This window comes from Solenopsis invicta, chromosome 9, assembly GCF_016802725.1.
Source record: "Solenopsis invicta isolate M01_SB chromosome 9, UNIL_Sinv_3.0, whole genome shotgun sequence".
NCBI lineage: Eukaryota > Metazoa > Arthropoda > Insecta > Hymenoptera > Formicidae > Solenopsis > Solenopsis invicta.
Window position 1 is genome coordinate 13,558,427 of NC_052672.1, and position 21,796 is coordinate 13,580,222.

General features: G+C 42.8%; 1 long non-coding RNA gene across 2 annotated transcripts in view; it reads left to right on the forward strand.

The window, feature by feature from the left end:
* The window catches only part of LOC120358650, a 423,202-nt gene that overhangs the window by 173,554 nt on the left and 227,852 nt on the right, over nt 1-21,796 (forward strand). For both annotated transcript variants that reach the window (XR_005575556.1, XR_005575555.1), the window contains exon 5: nt 15,492-15,572. This is a non-coding gene — a long non-coding RNA (uncharacterized LOC120358650). The remainder of the gene's footprint in view (nt 1-15,491; nt 15,573-21,796) is intronic.

The window sequence follows — 21,796 nt, forward strand, 5'->3', positions numbered from 1 at the left end:
CGTGAGCGGTATCGACGGATAGTTCCGCGAGCATTAAATCCAAGATATACCTCCGTCGGATCCCCGCGTTTTCTCCGAAGTGCGGCGCATCCAAAGTGAATTAATGCAACTTCGAGCTTGCGGATAAAGTAGTCGGATTCTGTCATAGCGATGCGGGGGATTCGTCGCTGCGATGCACCCGCGTTACAAATACAGACCGTTGCGGCGCGCGTTATTCAGCCACGGGCTCGCCGTTTATCTAAGCACCCGAGCACGTACAGTCCATCTGCGGATATCGCGCTTATTCCTTTTCCAGCGCTCGTCGTTTCTCGGTCACGGTGTAACGCCGAAAGATATTGCGTAATGCCGATGTATCGACAGGCGGCCCTGGCCACCAGCAAGATTTATTTTTCGGTACGCCGCAACGCGAGACGATTCTCCACGGGAGTATACACGCGGATGTGGATATAATTCGTGGCCGACGTATATTCACCGTCCGCGAGGAGGATGCTGTGGCCGTCGAAATCCTCGGTGCGCCCTGAGAGCCGGAGATCTCGCGAGAACGGATCTCGCTTTCCTCACGTTCGATGTCTTGTATTAAATTTTCCTGAGCTGCGCGAGTCCACTCGGATGAAGGACGATACTTTTCCGTGTGTCGGCCCATCCTTCACGACCAACGCGCGGTATTAATACGCATGCCACTGCTCCCCAAAGCAAGTTGCATAATAGAAATCCAGCTGTCCCATATCATTCGTGAATGCAGATTTCTTATATCTCGTATCGCAGTAGTTCTACGATAGGACGTGCCATGTGGACATTGCGTAATTAAATAAAGATTAATTCGTCATAATGATATTGTTAACATTTTTACATTTCTGACGGCACTCATACAATGAAGTTTTATTAAAAAAAAAGTTGTTGACATCGTTTTAAAATATTCGCGCTTTATAACGCATTTCAACAGAAACGAGATTAAATTTAATGGCGTTCCTTAAAAATACATAGACGCGGCACAGACGGCGCGTTACACTGTGAAAGCCGTTGAAAGTTTCGCGGAAGACTCGCAGAAACTTTTAATTTAGTTTCGAGCCTTGGTTTATGCAGCTCGTTGTCAAGTACATGTGTGCCGTCCATAAACGGAGTTGTTTCTCTTTCTCCCATGAAATTCTCGGGGGAAACTCGATGACGTCGATGACGCGACGACGTCGCCGACGAATTCCCCTTCAACGAGTCTCTTCCTCCAGCTGGAACTCGTCATGATTTAAAAAAAGAAAAACCTTCTGTCCGCTTCTCTCGACTTCTTAATCGGATGATTGTTTGTATAACGTTGCGGCTGATACAATTTCTAATGATTTATTTTGACAGATCGCATATCTCCATTCTCATCACATGAATGTTTCTTTGTTCTTGTTGAAGAGATATTCTTGCTTTCGATAACATATCTTTTTTAAACAAAAGATCCGAAATAAAAAATTCCAAAAAATTGTTAATTTATATAATTGATATTTTTTCTTGTGTATCCGTATTATCATAGCAACGACATGCTCTGGGTTTAGGGGAAATTGGAACATGAGAGGAGAATTGGCATTGCGTTTGGTTAGTTATTTCTAGGTCTAAATTTAAATTAAAAAGACTTAAATTTGTGGAACTTGATTTTTTTTATGTTGAATTGATTTAAAGTATATTTTTTAAAATAGAAAAACACTTTTGCCATGCAGTATTACGAATATGCAATGATTTTAATAAATTTAATACACGTTCGTAAATGGGAATATTATTATCGATAATGTGTCAGGAATTAAATTTTTTTTGTGGACGGCAACCAATTATAAAATTATATAACGTCGCTTATACGTACTTCGCACACGAATCTTTCCTAATTTTGTGCATATTGCACTTTTCCAATTTTCCGTTCCACATTGAAAATCGGAAAGGTAATTTAGAGAAATAGTAATTGCCATTTAAATTTTCAAATAAACGATGGATCTTTGTAACTATCCCGGTATTGTTGCTCGAATATTGCGGACTGCGCTTTCATGCGGTTTTTACGTAACGATGTACTTTTGTATTTACAAACGGGCAACATCCGTAATCAACTTTCTGCCTTCGGGCGATCGTCGGGTGCGTAGAATTCGCGAAACGTTGTATTATCTCGCAAATATGATAAACGACCGGTTCACCGTAGCATGATAATATTTAATTGAATCCCTGCTGTTGCGAGCTGCGCTTTGTTTAAATTTTAACGACCCGCGCCGCAAGTGACCGCACGTGTCATCCGTAATTAATTTTTTACCTTTTAGCAATTGCAATGCGCGCAATTCGCGAATCGTTGTAGAGAATTTTAAATATTATATATTATCTCGCGTGCATGGGCGCGCGCGCGCGCGAGCGAGCGAGCGGCTTGTACGCGCCGTGCATTGTAGCGGAATAATGTTTAATTTAATTTTCGACGAAGAGCCGGTACAGAAGCTGTCTAAATTTTAACGGCTGATGCCGCAAATAGCCGCACGTGTCATCCGTAGATCATTGTCGACGAAGACAATGATATATAAATGACGGTAGGGTGCAAAAAGGGTCGATGGAATTCGGGATCGGGATCGAGCTGGCCAAAGTACCAGCTGCAACGGCCTCGAGTCAGATTTAATCTCGTATGCTTCGTACATTGACTTGACAATGGCTCATTGTCAATTGACAATTGCGATCAACGTTCGCGTGCTCTCGAGGCACACAAATCGTACGGTCAAATCGAATTACTCTTTGTACTGTTAATGGCGTGATCGGCGCTTAAAGGGTGGCTAGATACGGGAAACGCTTATATCTCTCATTACATAATCGCATGCTTGTCGATACTGTCCCAGGCTGAGATTATTACGATGCTATGCCGGAAATGTCAGTGGATATTAATGCAAGTGATGTAATTACGTACGCATAAGCGAATAATACAACATTATGCGTCATCTCCAATTATTCAAGGGGAAATAATTTTGTAACACATATTCGTGTGTCTCGTTTTTATGTTTAATTATCGCAGTTAATAACGGTAACAATATATTGTCGAACGTAAAAAATTTCCAATACAATTTCGCGATAATTTCGTCGCGTTTTTGGCAAAACAAAATTGCGCGTTTAACAGCGCCGCAGCGCTGTTAGGTATCGAGTCGTGAGAAATCGTTGCGCGTATGACCGACGAGCGTCGAGAGAGGGCTTCGGCGACACGAAGAGGTCCATCCTTCTCCATCCTGCCGCCACCTGACTCGCCGCTACCTGCGGCGTGCGTCCTGACAGGGGGTTCTCGAAAGTAAGTTGTAACTCGTAAATCTCAACGTCGACTAACAAATGTGTCTTCGGCCCGTCGCGCGTTAAGCGTTCCAAAGCCGGTTTTTACGAGAATACGCGATACGTAACACCTATGTGCGCCTCGACGCACACGAGCGCGCGCTACCGCTCTCGTTTAGCGCAGCGTTTCTAATTTAAACGCTGCCAGAGCTAAGAGATTCCATTAGTCACAATTGATTTTTTTGAAACGGTGCATGCTGCGCGTAACTTAGCGGATTTATAATATCATATTATTGCATGCGTACACGCGTCTGCGTGTAACTGTATCACCTCCGATAAATATTACGGCAGCCGTTGCATACAAATCTGTACTTTCTCCGAGGTAACATTGGAAACACGCTTTCAATTCCGAGCGTAATTAATATAACAGCCACGTGATTTATCGGGGCGCACCGGCGCCCTAGTGTGCATCATATATAAATATATTTATATCCATTATATCGACGTATTTCGCGCGCGGTGGCGGGCGCATCTGTATTCCGGCAGCGTCCTGCAAAAATACGATCCTAAAATTGTTAATGGACTTTCCGTGTTTACAGTAGCGCGATGCCTGTTTCGGTTATACGTATCCGAGAGGTTGACGCGGCGGCGCGCGGCGCGCCGGCTGGGCTTTTCCGCGTCGCAGACACGTGATAGAAATATACGTTTCCTTCCAAGTCGATCGTGATCGTCTTTGCGGCGCGGCCGACACGTTAGCGCGGACGGCCAATACGAGCGGGCCGCTCGTTGCTTGTTTCGCCGTCGGACAGGAAATATATGACACGAGATATTTTAATCGATATACCCTGTGTTCCTTTAATGACTCTCGTAATTCATAGCGGTCGGCGCGGCGCGGCGGTTTTGCCCTCCTCGTGAAACCTGCGGCGGTTAAGTCTTGCTCTATCCCCGATTGAACTAAAAAACAAACAAAAAGAAATGACCGTGCTCGCCTCGCGTATCTCTTGCGTTCGGCGCACGATACAACAGTAACGCGAAAGCGTCGTAAAAGGAAGTAAAGGAGCGCATATAATCGAGTATAAATAACGGTAATTACATACCGTGCAAAAATAATGTTAACGTGCCTCGCGTTCACCGGAACGGAGCGCTCGCCGGAGTATCAATAATTTTCAATTAATATTTTACCCGGCACGGCGCGTCTCGTTTGCTTTAACGCATATTTATGTTTTGTTGGAAACAGCCGCGACGGCGTAAATGAACGTAAAATAATATCACGTTATTCGTAAAAAAAAAATGGCCGGCTTTCGTCTGCCTTCCGGATACCTCGGTATCAGATATCGGCGAACTCCAGGAATACCCGATATTCACCGGGGCTAAAAAAATTCCGATACTTTCGTGAAAAATATGGTAGAGGGGCGGGAGTTTGGAAGTTTGGCTTTATACCAGTTTAATCGGAAGAAATAATTATAAAGCTGCACACTCTAAAAGTGCTATAAACGTGTGCAATCATACGTGAACAGCCGTACATGGCCGGGATTTCATTATGCGTATAATTATTTCCGTTTTACATGCGGTGATACCCGACGTCTCTTTTAATTGATACGACCGACCTTTCGACGCCGTCAACTATTTTTCGCGTTTCCAACGAATATGAGAAAAATTCGTTTGTAAATGTTTAATAGCGTAAAATTGCATTGCGTTTACGCTCGCTAAATTTTTGGAGAGAGAGATAGAGAGGAAGGGGGGGGGAAGAGATGTATATATAATAACAAATTATACCTGTCTTACTGATATTTGCGATTCTTGTTGCGGGGAATAATTATCAAATGTTTTATTAAAATATAATATTTACGTATATGTTTTGTAATCCTCTTTTACTGTTAATTCTGCGCAGGAAATGTAGAATATAAACTTGTTTTTCATCCGTTGTGAAAGCGAGAAGCAGAAAATGTAGTTAATATTATACAATTAATTAGCGTCTCTTGTTGATATTCATTTTGTTATACCGCGGTAGGACGGGAGGGTGGTATTGAAAATTAAGCTACGGTAAGATTTAAGGATCGTCCGCTCGTTGTATAAGTTAGAATAATTAATCCGTCCGCGTCACGCTCGCGCAAATGATTTACGAAGCAGTTTACGTGGACGGAGGATGCCGGGGTCTTTTTTTGCGGGTAACCTTCGAGGATTTAACAGCATCCCTCTCCGCCGTGTCGACAGGCGAAAACAAACTCGCGCCACGTTTCTCAGGCGCGCTGAAACCGCGCGTCAGACGGACCCGGTAACCGAGGAACTCGCTTGGACGCGGATATTTTCGTTATTCATCGCGCCTTGCCGGCGTCCGCGCCATCCGACGATGAGGGTGGGTGGCGAGAGAGGCCACTGGAACTCTCATCCTCCCTGGTTCTCGCACCGCAACGACGTCCCGCGTTCATACCGCAGCCGGATATATAAACTCGGCCCGACCCTCTGTCCGTCAAGCGTCCGCAGCGGACTCCGCAACGCGGTATTGTCGTAAATAATGAGCTAGCTTCGGTATTTGTTTATTCAGGGGGCACTCAACGCGCCGCCGGACCCCTCTCCATTCAGCGGCACCTCCTCTCGACGGCGGCCGATGGCGAACTGCGTGGTGCAGAGTAGATCGTTCTCATTATTTACGAGGCCGCAATTAGCCAGGCCCCCGCGAGCATCTATCCTTCGCACCCGAGTAGGCTTAATAATTCAATTAAGTGACGTACAGGTGAGTGCAAGCGGGCGCGAAGGGGTACGGTCCTAGCGCGGCGCCGCGCGCCGTCGCCGCCGCGCCGTGTCATCCGGCTCGATCGGCATAAAAAGCTTAATTTGTTACGGGCTACTTGAAATTTCATGGAAAAATCGATTAGCCGAATAGAGAGCCAAGCGTGGTCGTATAAAACATTCAGGTTGAAAATCGATGGAGCTGTCCGTCTAGCGCGATGTCGGACTGAGCTTTTTATCGGCTGGATGACTCTGTCAGGTCAAATAATATTGGCTCGCGCCGATGGCGGCCCTTAGATTGCGCATCCTCGTCGGGCGTTTAAAAAATTCACAGGCAGGATGTGAACAAATGGTGAAAAATGCGTCCGGCGTCGATCGTATTCGTATTTTACATTTCAGTGAAGGGTGCATATAACCGATAGCGAATAGCTGGAATATAAATCACTCAGAATTTCATTCTGTTTTGCAACGAACGATGTTTTGTTTGACGTATCCGGTCGAGTTAAATGATGTCGTTAAGTGAAATGCTCCTACTTGAAGCTTTCATACTACCACACTGACACTCCCGTCATAACGCTTTTTCACTTTTTATGTTTTTTTTTTTTATTATAATGGTAGATGTTACGTCACACGCACGACAGAAAAAACGTTTTTTTTTTCCTGCGGAGAGCAATGATTATTCCGTCTGTCGTAAGAGAATTCTAATGTTTGAAATTTTCGAGATCATGAAAACGTAATGAGAATTAAAGTGGCTAAGAAAATTAAACTTGATTGATACGTTCCAATCCGAATGAAACGTAATTCAAATCCAATTAGATTTCAGGATAAAGTGAACCAATTTGGAACAATTATCGGCAGGCCACTACGACGTATGCATGAATATTTCAAATGTTAGAAATGATACTGTCGATATCAATAGCAGTAAGTCGCGTTTTAATTATTTTGATTCCATTAGAAATAAAATAAATCAGGGATATTTGTGTGATCCGATGTTCGTATTAAATCAGCATAACCGCGGTGTTTTCGTTGTCAAGAAATATCGATGTTTGCCAAATCTTCCAGCGTGAATCAAAGCCGTAGTTTACGGTCAACATAAATTGCGACTAGTATCAATTTGTTTCCCGACCGTCGAAATTTTCCGAAACGCGAGAAAATACACCGCGACCCGGGAATGCCGTCGTGCACGCGCAAATAACGATGGCGGCGCGATCGTTCGTTATAGACGACGCAGTGTGTACGCGACCGGAGAAATCCGCGGAAGGTGGAATCACGGCGAGGTGCTCGCGACGGACAAGTAGAGAAATTCCACGAAACTTGCGAGGGCGAGTCGTCCGCAGGAGTTTCAGGCCGAAAACTTTCGGTCCTGTCGGGTTCGGTCGTCACGTTACGGCGGAACTTTCGACTGCAACCGGTGCGCCGCCGGTAGAATAATCGGTTCTATCTTCGCCAAGAGAGAGAAACAGAGAAAGAGAGAAAGAGAGAGAGAGAGAGAGAGTCGGCGGGCCGTGTAATCGTAGATATAGGCCGACCAAGAATGCCGAGCGACTCTGCTTTAATACCACTTGAATTTAGCTCGGCAGGATTATATTGCCACGTTGCCCCTTCTTCTTTAATCGTATTAGCGACTACAACTTACAGCGAACGTAGCCGGCTAGCGCCGAGTGTTTCAGCGTACACCGTAGTGGTAACTGCTACCATAACCCGGTCTCATAAAACTGTAACTTCATCCACCGGCATCCGTCGCACGTCCGTGGAAAATGTTGCCGCTGGAAATTGTGAACGTTAGGCGAAATGTCCGGCGAGAGCGGGCGCGCCGTTTCGTTTCACCGATTGCTCGGATGAGACGAGGGATGTGTTCCCAAGTTTGTAGTTCGCGTTTGCCCGACTCGTCGCGGATAAATTTTTCAAGTACCGCCACACACGGTCGCGGCAAGATCGTTACGAAGGATCACATTCTCGACAGCGCGACACACGTGTGCGTTTCTCGCGTACGGATTTCAACGGGGGAAGGGGGAGAAAGGGGAGAGCTCCTCGGCCATCCTCGCTTCTCTTTCAGGGGACCGCGTACATAGGCCGCATCGCCGGAGAAACATAATTTTACATAATACCGCGCGGCTCACATAATTCCCGGCCATCCCGTTTAAGCGCGGGGCTTTCTTTCTCGCGCGAGCAATTTACACCTCGTAGACGCGCGGCGCGCCCCAAGCTCGCGGTGTTATAAATCCTCGTCATAACTTTACATTTGCGGCGATTTCAATCCCCCGGCGCGGCTTTAGCGCGGCACGTTAATTCATAATTATTATTAACGATCCGAGGGAGCCCCCGTTGCCCCCCTATCCCCCACCCCCGCCTGTGTGAGCAACTTTTCGATTTTAATCTTACGTGTACGATACGCGTTTTCTCGTGCACGCGTCGTTCCGCCGCGTCACGACGAGGGATGAGAGATGTACGACGCGGCGGCGTCAAGAAGGGCGAAACGCGGAAAATGAAGGGCTAAGAACGCCATTATCTCGCTCTACCTTTCGGCTCAATGCAATTGCAATATTTATTAGCTAAATGGGAAAGGGGGGAAAGGGCACTCCGGGGCACTAGTTGGAACTCCACGGGGACTTTCGGAAAGACAAATAGTTACCTCGAGCACTTAATATCCAAGCAGGCCGCTCTTCCGACTTTATGGCGCATTCGCTATTTAATTTTCATTTTAACTTCGCTTAGGAATTTATAATTCTTCCACGTAACTTAAGATCTCGAATGTTGAGCATTACACAGCGGCGGCGGTTGGCAGAGCATTTGACATCCGAAGCAAATAGCTAAATTAATAAATGGTACTGCGATAGCAAATAAAACAAGGCGACAGATCAGTTTAAGGTCTCGATTTAATTTTTATGAAATTAGTGTAGGCAAATGGAAATAATCGTTCTTTTAATATCGTAACGAAGTATTCGACGAAACCAAAATTTTTATTACAGAGATACGTTTGAATGAAGCTACCGAGATAAGCTTCAGTACTCGAGCGTTTTCAATACTGATACATATATAGAGCATCATATCTCGGTGGCCTTCGGGGCATTCCTTGATACTTTGATTGCCCTGCGTCTGTGTGATTTCATTTGCGTGTCCGCTGGCACATGGAAAATGAAGAGATCCAACATAGTTCCTCGGCCCGGACAAGTTAATAATCTTTCTCTTTCCACGTCAGTCGCAGAAGTTCACTGTGTGTTGTTAGCGGAAAGTTCTAACGTTATCTCATTAAAATTATGATCCTATCAAAATGCTTCGTAAAATGAAATTTACAATTTGCGACATTTGCACTTGTTCTCTATTTATATATATGTATGTACATATACTATATGTACATATACCCGTTTCTATTTCTTTTTAACCAAATATTTCAGTCATTATAACGAATTTTCAGTTACGTCACGTGAAATTCCGTTTTATTGTATTTAATACCGTATTGAGATTTCTCTGCTAAACTATTTTCTCATCTTGATAATCTTGCGTTTCCTAATTAAGTTTATTGCGAAACTGAAATTTGCAAGAAAATTATTAGATGCTGTAATGGAAACTAACAGCTAATGCTGCATTTGCTTATACGCGTCGAGCTCGTGTACACGTGCCGAAAGCCATAGCAGTTTGCAGCTCGGCACGTGCCGGAAGTGCGCCGATCAACTTCGCTTAATGTTGCGCCCGGGAAAGCTGCCGGCTGAAGGAAAAGGGATAACATCTCGGCAGGCGAATAGGGTTGCTCCACGCAGCGTGATATTTTGAAGCGACGCGACGCGACGGGCGCGGATGGAGACGAAACGGGATTACTCGTGGGTTCAACGATTAAACCGCCAAGGCTGAATGCTCAATCTCGCGGAGTGTCGCCGGCGAGAGATCGTAAACGTGTCATGTAGAACGTAACGGACCGCTCGTTTCCCAGAGTCAGAGCCAGGGTATAGAAAACGCGCGGCGTTCATCCGGCGTCACCTGCTTCACTAACGTCAGTTAACTTTAACTGCAGCTTAACTTGCCTCTTTCTAATTCGAAGCTTAAAGAAAAACGAGCAGCTCGTTTAATCTCAATTGCTAAATTTATTTTTTTACGGTTTAATGCGAATCATCGATCGCTACGATGATCATATTTTTTTAGAGAAGATAAAGGATAAAACTGAAAAGTTTAGAGTCTCGTTCCTACATACTTTCAAACCATTTTGTGACTGCCAGGAGTTTGTGTATTATGAAATTTTCTCGTATATCTGCAGAGATAATAATTCTCGTAATATTATTAAAATAAAAAGCAAAATTGAGTTTTAAAAAGTAAATAAGTCTAAAGGACCTGCAGTTACGCAGTTGGAAAATTTGTGTTAAAATTTAACATGTATCTTACGTCCCAAATAATTCATTCAAATTTTTGTGTTAATTTAACATAAAACAAATATGTTAAAAGGTAACATAGATATTATATAAAATTAATATCAAAAATGTAACACAGTTTAGAAACATATTTCTACAATAAAATTAATATTCGTAATATTTCGACACGTACATTTTACTCATTTATTTTAGACTTTATATTTTTAAAACTACATTATTTTTAAGCCATTTGCTTATTTGCTCACAAATTTTATCTTGTTTTGACGCTATGAAATATTAAATATCAATTTAACATAAAATGTTCAAATAACATAATCGCATTACGTTAAATTAACAGTTGGATATGTTAAAAATTCAATATAAAAATTTTAACAAGGACTGGTTTTAACATAAATACAAAATGTTTTCTACTACGTAATAAAAAAATGAAATAAAAAATATATCCATTATAATAAAGGACGTGTGATTTCCGTATCTATTACGTATACGACCGTAACAGGAGCAAACCTTGATTTAATCTTTAAATGAATGAGATATTTGCTAAAATAAAATTGTGCTCCACGATAATCCGCCTCGTTAAACCAGCTTTGTGCATGCACCTGTGATCGCGATAGTTGAACCGAGGTTCGAGCAATTGGGTCATGGCCGTGTCAGTCATCTGTCTTAGCTTATTACAAATGTTACACTGGAGGCATAATGAAGGAAAAAGCTGTGAAAAGTGAAGAGACTATGGGCGCTGTCGATTGTAAAGCTATTGAATGTCGATAGGAGGCCGATAACAGTTTCCATAGAATAAAAGTCTTCTTTTTGTAGTAAAAGGCACTTTTATATATCGGCTTTTGTACCTGTTTTATTTGTTTAATGTTATCCTTTTGTTTGTTTTATAAAATGAATATCACAAATAATATTTTGCGATATTTATACGAAATATCATTTAATATTTCTTAATTCGAGATTTATTTTTTATTTTTATAAAAGGAAATGTATTCAAATTTGTTGCAAGAGAATATGAGAGAGGTAGGGCTCGTAATAAAAATTATTTAATCTCTTATGAAAAGCATAAATACATAATTTGTCATTTGTTCGCACAAAGTTCTTCAATAATGTCAAATCGCATTATATGAAACTATTTATTAAGAATTTTTATCAAAGAAAGACTTTTAAATTTTTTCGATTTTTTCGCACGGCTTCTCATTCAGGTTGCAAACAGAGACGTAGCATTGCTCTTGATTTTTCATCAAGCGTCTAGCGAAAACCCGAGAAGTGATTCCTTAGACTTCGCTGTACCGCAAAAAACTCGGCCTTTTCCGTGTCGCGGGACTCTCACCAAAATGGGATTACCTTTGGGCCGGTGGTGGTTGGAACTCGGACGCTCTCGGGCGGTCCATCAGAGCCGCTCATGAAAGACAAGCAGGCAGTCCGTGAAGTGGCACGTTAGTCACGGGCGGCCATAGCTCTTCCGCGTCACCCTTCTGACTCACCCCCCTCCCCCTCTCGCACCCGACGTTTTCTCTCATTTTCCTTCCCCGTCGGACAGCACAATGCCTCGCGGGGGATATCCCGTGTTTATAAAATAAATCCCCTCATTGTTGCGCAGCAAAGCATGCTCGAGAGAGAGAGAAAGACGAATAAAGATGGAAAAGGAGAGGGAGTTGCCCGGCCGGGCTGTAGCTCGATGCATAGCGTTTCGACTGACAGGGCAGAGAAGGAAGAAAATAAGGGATGAGAGCGCGAGAGAGGGAGGGTACGAGGAGATGGGGAGAGACGGGGAGACGGAACTTTTGTGAGGACGTCAGCTGCCACGACGCCGGACGAGGCGCGTAACGTCGAGAAAGGGCGGATTAGAATATTTCTGGGGCCTCGGCTAAATGTTATCTTCCACGGAGCGCGGAAGGGCTGCCTTTGCCCCCACGCGATCGGGCAATGTGTTCCTGGAATCACGAAGGAGGACACCCCGCCATTATACCGGTACGGTTAATCTGGCGTTCGCGCTCTTACAGCTTTTATCGGGTACGCACTGATTTCATTACATTTACGAACCGTGAACTTGGCAAGGAATACAGATTCTCGCGCGAGGCATGATTTATCTGCTAGAAGTTACTGAAACGCAATTTGCATATAGATCGCAATATTGACCAAGTTTCCGCGCGCGATGCTTATTCTATTATTTGGATTAGCGTGGTTACTTTGGGTTTCAGAGTACTATTTATATGCACAGACATCATAAGCGTCATTAAATTTTGCAAGTTTTGATTACGTTTTGAATAATGAAATTGTTGCGTTAGAATTTCTTAACAGAAGTTTCTTAAGTCGCTGCTATAAGTCAGATGCTCGCGTCAAAATGGATTACGTAGACATTTACGGGGACTGGCGTGTTTATACCGAAAACCAATTTCTTAAAGTTATTTCCGCTAAAGGGGAAGGGTTACGACCATTTATAGAAAAAAATCAAATTAATCCGTTCGCAGGGGGCGGGGGGTACGAAACACAACCGATTGAAATTGTTGATTTAATTAACGCAGCTTTTTAGTGAGTTTGGAACCCTCTTTAGGAATTCAGAGGAGCAAAGTTTTGGGTAGGTTAGTCTCTTCGAAGCTTTTAGCAGGATGAAGGTAAACGTGAAAGTCGCCAGGAGGTCGTGGTACGTGCCGTAGCTCCCTGAGCTCATCAGTAACGATAGCGCACTGCCATAACTGTTCCCATAATGGAATTCGTTAATACAAGATGTTGTTCGAGACACCTCGTTCCTGTAATCTTACACGCGTTCTCGCTCCGCGTTCGATACTAGACGATTAAAAGCAAAACAACAAGAAGGGGGATACGAGGAGATATGCAATTTCCCTCGAAGCTCTCGCGAGATTCTACGAGCAAATACTGCAAATGAGCGCTATCGTTGACAAAACATTTTCCTTTGCCGAGAAATAGAATATTTGTACGCGAATTTACGTCAGCAATGAAAATCTGCGCGGTAAAAATATATGTGAAGGATATTAAATAAACTTTTGGAGGAGAGATAGTCGCGTGAGTGAGTTTGCATGCCGCACGAGTTGTTTAGTAGCTGTGTAATATCCACCGGCACACGCGCGCGCGCTATCGTTGACACGCGTCTCTTCTTTATTAAAGGTAGTTTTGCGCTGTTTTAGATTGAGATTATATAGCGGTGCATGCGAAGAAAGAATTTCAATAAACGTGCACGATTCCGCGCCTGCGCATCTACGAAGCCGATTGTTATACCGCGTGCTCTCGTGCCACGGTGTAATAATCAAAGACGAGATATACGGTGCATTTACAGTTTTACGTTCGGCGTCCGATGCAGATGTCAACGGGCATTACGTCGGCACGCGCTTACTGCCAATCACTAACGGCAGGTTATCGCTATATATGGTTGATACACATAATGCCGAGGCTCAGGGATCGGTGCACACACCCGTGCGATTCGCATCAACTGCGGATGGGTGCATGGCGAAACCCATGCGACGCGGACGATGAGAACTGGTGCGCCATAGTGCGCGAGTGGTCGGCCGGAGATTACCGCGACATAATTACCCCCGCACTGTGTACCTGCGACCTCCGCTTAATCCGCAATTAATGTTTCAAATTGCCATAAACCCCCCGCCAGTAACGGATGCCACTTATCAACGATGATAACCGAATGCATTATATCAGCGATACAACGTGGACTCTCATCGTAGCGTGCAAGTGCGTTTTCGCCCAGGAACGATCGTATCCCGCGCCGCGCTCGTTATCGCGTGCTCGCATGATTTCGCTTGACGATCCATTATCGTTACGAGCGTTACTCTTTGCATTCCTTCGCGTTTCTCATAAATGTGAAAATGCCAAATATAATAGGAAAGATTTATCGAACGGAAAACGTATAACGGAGATGAGGATTTAATTACGTCTCGCAAATCGTGAACTTGCCCGCTTGTCAATCACTTGCAAATCGAGATGCGCAGGATACATAATATGTATACGAATGTAATCCGCAAATTCTCTTCATCTACGTGATTCTTTTTTCAATTAATAATTTGATCCCTAGAATTCTATTAGATCCAATATGATATTCCAACGATCCCAAACGAAAATCTCCTAGTAGTATATGTACGTGTCTCGACGAGAATCCGAATGGCATACATATTTCTCTCGGTTTCGAGAGATAGCGATGGGGTCAGATCTCGATTCGTGGTTATTATTCGTTTACACGAAACCGGCAGGGTCGAAGACATCCGAAATGGGTTCCCCTCTGCTACACACGGAGGCGTGTGACATTGGGCTCGGTATGTTATTCCAGCGAACTATCTACTTAGATACTTTTATATTCAATACATCCGCGAACGGCGGCTGGTAGGGGCGTCTAGTAATCCCATAGGACACACAGGAGACCCATCTTGGGAGCGGAGAAACCCGACATAATGTCGGCTTCTATCGAAGGGTTACTGCCGTCTCTGAGGGATGCAAAATGTACCGTGTCTATTTTCCAGACGGGCCTAGCCGTGTAGTATTCACGCTAATAACAAATATAGCGGATGTTAAAGCAAACCCCAATATTGCTACTTGGAATATAAAAGTTAAATACGAAGAAAGTTTTTATACTAGTGAAGCATGTAGTAGATACGTGTAAAAAAAAGTCAAGTAGAATCTGTCAATAGTTAAATACAGATTAATAAAAGGAATTATAGGAAAAACTTGATAAAAATGATTAAGTCTTTAGCCTCTCGTGATTTATTATTTTACAATATGAAGAAAAAAAAGAATTACATGTATTTCATATGAAGATTAAGATGTATTTTTTATATACGATATTTTACACGTTATGTTATATTTTTTATTAGTCAGTTAGCATTTGACAAATATTTTAATTTGTTATATTACGTGTACATAGTAGAAAAAATAAGAAGTTTATGCCTTTATCGCCTTAGACCAAGATATGTCATTCTGATATTAATGGTACGTATTTACAAATGCTTTTATGTGCTATACGCTCGTGAATGGTGCTTGTAACGGATGTCTGTTGATCCCTCAGGACACATGGGAGAACCATCTCAGAGGCGAACGAACTCGCTATAACATCGAGCTCTATCGAAGGGTTAGTGCCGTCAGTAAGAGAGTTGAAATGTATTACCTCTATTTTTTCTCTTTTTTCAGCCAACCACGACGACATGGTCGACGTTCATCCCTATCGACGCATCCGTCGCCGCGTCGCGCAGATGAAACCGTGAAGAGTCGGTAAGCAACACATTTAATATCAAAATGATTTTTTTACTGTAGTGTAGCGATCGCGAATCTTTATACGAGCCGACGAGCGCGAAATTATGAATTAAGTTTAAGAGTTCTATATGCAATTGTGTTGACCATAAATGCGAGTAATTATTCAAGTAAAAAAAAGGACTAGCTATTGCATGATACAGAAGTAACAAATAAGCTTTAAGACGTCATCTCAGTAACTTTCATATACATTTGTATGCTATTCTTTTATAAGATTTTTATTGCCATCTTATTGAATTATTGATTGCTTGCTTGCTACGTTATCAACATTTTTATACTTTTGGTATTAAGGCATTATCTACATTTCAATGTAATTTTATATATAAAAATTGATAAAATTATTCAGGTAAAATTATCTATCGGTTTTGATTGCTACAAGAATTTAATGACAATGATACGCATGCGAATATTGCTATGCAAAATGTGGGCATGTTTTGCTCAAACAACTATACTGCTTCTATCAGTGAACGATGCAATAGCTATTCCAGTTTTCACTAACTTAATTAATACGTCATCATGCGAGTCGTCGAACAGCAACTACGTAGCTTGATAATTTATTTATTGACGTTCGTCTTCTGCCTTAGTTCCCTTGGGTTTCTTAGCTCACTAGGATTTATATTTTATTTTCATCAGACGTTTATTCGTCACGATATTCTTACTTATACTTGGTGGAAAAGTGACATTTTAATGGGTTCCGATAATTTAATATCGGAAAAATATTATATTTTCCGCATTCAGTCGTGTCTTTGTCGATTACGTCTTGTCCGATAATATTAGCGATATTATGATTTTCTTACGATAATATCTTAATGCTCGCTTATTGAAAATATTTGTATTAAAAGTGACATTTGATGTGGAGAAATATATTTATTTTTTTACAAAACTGCATTTTGTTAAATAAGTACTTCTGTAAAAATATACTCTAATTATTTCTGTGTAGGAAACTCATTAATTCTCACACATTATGCTGAAAATTATATAATTTTTTATACCGGAACAAAAGAAATACGTAACGTTCGTGTGTGTGTATATTCGGCGGAATATTTTCACTAATTCCAATTTTCTTTAATGTTTAAAAATCCCTCATACTCTATAGACCATATGAATACCGCAAAAATGATCAATCTCGCTTGGTTTCCCTTACGATTGTTCTCGAGAACCCTTTCCCTACTTGGCCTCTTGTAAATCCGCAGGAATTTCCGTCCACAGCTTACGGCATTCCTCATTGACTCGACAATGAGGGGGAGCTTCCAAGCTGCAAACATATTACTTCCGGCAAAAAAAAGGGCTCGAAAGGCCTCGCGCCCTTGCAGTTGGACAAACGCAGGCCGGTCTGGAAACTCGTTAAGTAATTGCTAAGTGACCAAAGCTTGGAAGGTCACCGACGTAATGCGAGAATCGTGTACGTACCTCGATACGCGACGCGACAAGGGTAGTCGAGAGGGAATAGGGCGAGGGCGAGTGGAAGACGGAGGGAGAGAGATGGTAGTGGAGGACGTCTGCTTCACGAGGCAAAGGGAGACGTGGATACGATATACATACATGACGGTGCCAACGTTGTGGCTCCTTCACTCGGACGCACGTATTGTACGCGTGCAGCGCGCGTATTAATGCGTTAGCACGAGGGAAGGGATGCCGGCGTAAGGGTTGAAGCAAGGCTCTCCATCCTCCTCCCTTTCTCCGGTGGGGAGGAAGGTGGTGGGAGACGCGAGGAGGATCGTCGGAGGCATCGTACATCGGTGCCAAATGGTAACACTATAGCCGAGTGCCGGCAAATTAGATTATGCGCAAGTTCACCCTCGCGACCCCCTATCGTCGACACCAACCCTCAGAACGCGAAGGAAAACATCGAGGTTGTCCCGCGTAGACTCTGCCCGAAGACTGCCACCCTTGTTTGCTGATATAACGTTAAACGTTAAGAAAAATGGTAGAAGGCAAATTTCAAGTTTCTTCTTTGCGCCCCCCTCCCCTCCCGTAGGCAGTGATTTACAGCAGCGGAAAAATTTGTGTGGGGCGGTTTCTTGAGATATGCCCTCAGTATTGATTGTAAAATGACTCTAATTAGTTAATTCTTTAATCATTAACTCGTACTAGTTACATCTTCCTCCGCCAAATTTTTCTTACAATTTAAGACATTTATTAAAATAGTTATGTTTGTTATTAACAAATGAAATAAAATTTTTCAAAACTAAAAATATAGACTGTAGGTATTTTTCGATTAGATTTAACAAATTGTGAAATTTGTATTCACGTCGGGTAATTAAGGAGTAATTAAAAACTTATATTTCGAAATTTCTATTTCTCCATTTACAATTCGTGTAACAGTGAATGCACATAACAATGAATTGAGAGAGAGAGAGAGAGAGAAAAAAATTGTATTTACTTCTCTCGAAGTTTTCAGCATTTAAGTTTTCAGCATTTCATTAACTCAAACACGTTCTAAAGTGCATACTGTGCCTTAGTATTTCACAGTAACGAGCAGCCGCCGGAAATTCGGTTTCAATGTGAAATCACTGGCCTGTCGTGACCGTGCGAAAAACATTTGCACGAGAGAGTGCATCGATCGAGGCCGCTGGCTACGGGTCTGTATCGACGTGCACAGCCGATGCAAACGATAGAATAATACGTTGCGGCCGAACGGGCGTATCCATAAGAACGGCCGCGTCATTCCGACGTAATTATCGGCGATTACACGACGCGTGAGGCACGCAAGTTACAAACGAGCGGTGTCGGGAGCGCATTGGCGGATTCGATCGTCGCGCTCTCACGAGCCACCCTGCGCGTTTGGTCCTCCCCTCCTGCGAGAGTTGGTATCCCGCTAAAATTCACCGGGCGTTTTATGCGTTTCTGATGCCGCTCGTAGAAATAATTCACCGTCAACGACTCGTCACTCGACAAAGGACGACGACTTCGTCGCCAAGTGCGCGCCGAGCCACGCCGCGCCGAAAGGATCGCGACGCGACGGCGAAGTTGGGGACCTCCGCCGACGGAAAAGCTTTTTATTTCCAAGAGCACGCGTGAGGAAACGGCCGTACTACCAGCCCGGTCGGATGCATTATGCAGCGGCTGTTTGAAGTCCGCCCTTTCCGTCCTTTCCTCCTCCCCAGCCGTTTGCCTGGGCTTCGCTCTTTCTCTCCTCTTTTCGCTTTTATTCGCTCTCTTTCGGCGCGAAGCGGCGAGCGCGGGCGTCGTCGTCCGCGAACTACATCGCCGGCGAAATGCTACTCGCGCGTCGCGGGGATCTCGAGAGACGGATATTTCGCGATACAAAGGGGAACGTTTCACGGCGAAGTGGATTGATTATTCGGTTTCGTGGAGCCGACAGAGGAAGAGAGGAGCGACGATTGTTAGCCCGCACGCGCGCGCGGAGAAACGCGAACAATGCCCGGTCGCTCATTTGCGCTTCTGCCTCGATGAAAGGATGGAAATCGCATTACTTTAATCATCGCTGAGATAATAAAAAAATCGTGGCCACTGTTTTACTACGCTCCTCGCTTTCTGCCGCTGCGGCCTTTCTTCTTCCTCTTTTCCTTTCAGCGAGTTTCCTTCGCGTTTGTCTTAGCGCAGTTATAATCGTCATTGTGTAAATGTGCGTATTCCAACGTCTCAGCTAGAGAAAAGCGTATGCTGAAATTTCTTGTAGAAATCGTGTAAATTAATAAATGATTGATAAGATTCAGAAGTGCAATTCGGCTGTCACGATGTTAGATGAGAAAACGCGATACAATTACCTTACATGCACTAAAATTTCCATTTTACGTAGGCGTCAAGGTATATTGATCGCGTACAAGATTTCAGTGAAATAAAGTTGTTCGTGCGCGATATTTCCATAAATACGAGCGTCGGGGTGTTGGTCGAACGTTAAGGTTTTTTACTTAATCAGTACGTCGCGTGTTTGTCACTCTTCATCTGCGTCGTCAGATGTCATGTGAAAAATGACAAATTAAAAGCAATGGAATTAATTCGACATCCGGCAAGAATTATAACACGCAACTATAGGCGACAGGGACCTGCTTTTCGGAGTCACGATATCCTTTCCTATCGCTATCTAAATCTGCGATTCATAAAAGAACGGTCTCGTTTTTTCATATGCTACCTTTTATTGAGAAAGCTATGTAGGAGAGAGTTGCCAAATTACACGTTAAACCTTTCAGTAAATTAATTTGTTATAATATATTTTTCTGTAACATGCTGTGAAAGGTGTGATTTAGAGAACCTAAAGTACCTGTGGTCTGTTAAATCATAACATTTTCAAAAATATCGAATTTATTAAAGTAATTAAAAATATAAAAACTATTAATATTTATTTTATTAATAATTTATCGAAAAAGCGATCAAATGTTCAATAATCAATAAATAACAGTAATGAATAGATTAAAAGACTGAAATAAAACTGATTTAAATTTATATTTTGTATTGACATATTTTTATTTATAGTTTCTTAGCAATTATATATACTAGTTTTTATCATTTATCAATTTTAGATTAGTATCATTTTTTTATAGTAAAATTTGTGGTATGAATTAGGAAACTTGTGATAGAGTTTACAAAAATATAGATTTTTATAAAAATTGTAAATATGTGTGTATCATACACAATGAACGTAAAATATTCTATAACAAGCCTTTGTTTTTGAAAATATAACAAATCAAAATAAAATTGCATAGTTACGTTGTTATCAGCTATATAATTTGATGAAAAATTTAAATCAAATATACCTGATTTTCTAAAATTTTGATAGCATGCATAAAATGAAACTTGTTAAATTTTGTTCTATATTACTTATTACGCTTTAGAAGACTAGTACGTATTCAGCAACTTCCCTTTATATTTTTAGATTCGCTTTGTAAGTAACTTTCCTCATAACAGTTTTTATTTCCGACAACAGACGTGTATTCTTTCTGATGCTATCTAATTCAGGACTAAATTGGTATTGCAGACATCAAAGAGGAATTACATTGACGTGCGTAAATAGTGAACTATCATGATCAGATCGCGTGCTATCATAACACAAGACTATAAAACAGTCGAGAGATGGGCGCGCGTAAATAAGACGATTCGACGAGTCCGACTTCCTTCGGGTGTCACGAGCCAGAATTGAATTCTTTCTATGAAGGTTCTTTCTATGAAGGGAATTGTGTGCGGATGGAATCCAAAAATGTTGCAACACTCTTGCACAGCCGTAAGACGACAACGGTATCATTAATCACCGAAGGAAGGTACGGTGAAAGGTCGTGTACATGCGTGAGATTACGAAACGCGATCCGGGGACCTCGTGTTGAGAAAGAATCACACGAGAGAGCCACCAACACGCGGACAAAGTAGACATGTGATGTAGATCCGTGACACGACGATAATTTATCCGAGCCAGCGACAGGTAAAGAAAGAAGCAGGCCGCCACACGAACTTTCTATAACTCACAAAATACGAAAATGTTTCGCATCGAAAGAGAGCAACGCCGCCGACGATCGCGCATATACGCGATGTGTCTTCGTTTCGCGCGATTTTCTCTTCACTTCGTTTTCGTGCGTGCGCTTTGGGCGTGCGAAAGTCATGCAAATCGTGCCCCGCCGCAGTTTGCGCAACGCGATCTCGAAGGGGTCCCGGAACCCTACCATTTTTACGTTATCATCGGAGATTAGAGGCGAAATGGTGGTGAAATACGTAATTCTCGCCGCGCGAGATAGCACGAGCGATAAAAGGGAGGATTTTTCGCGCGTCTACGGCGAGGAAACGCCGCTGATCACAAGCACACTTTTCTCTCGGTGTACGGCTCGCGAGCATGGCGACATTGTGCCGGGCGGCCGCGTTTTACGATGCATACGCCGTAATTACGGCGATAATTTAAGTGAGACAGAAGGGGCGTAGGAATTCTCCCGGGAATCGTAATACCTGACATTACTTTGGGACTAAAAGGGACAAGGGTTTCCCGGTCTCGTCGCTATTCTAGGCCTCGGTATGAAATGTTTAGCATATTAACCAACGACCCTGAAAATATTTGTTTGTTACTACTGCGAGGCTAAAGCCGTGATTACGGCCCCTCGAAGGAGGGTAGGCGTCACGCGAGAGATTTGCCATGAAATGTGTTTCGCGGCAGCGAAAATTCAAGGTCCTTTTGGTGCGTGTATTTGGTGAATTGCGGCCCGTACGTCATTAGACGTATATACATTATTATTTAAATAATT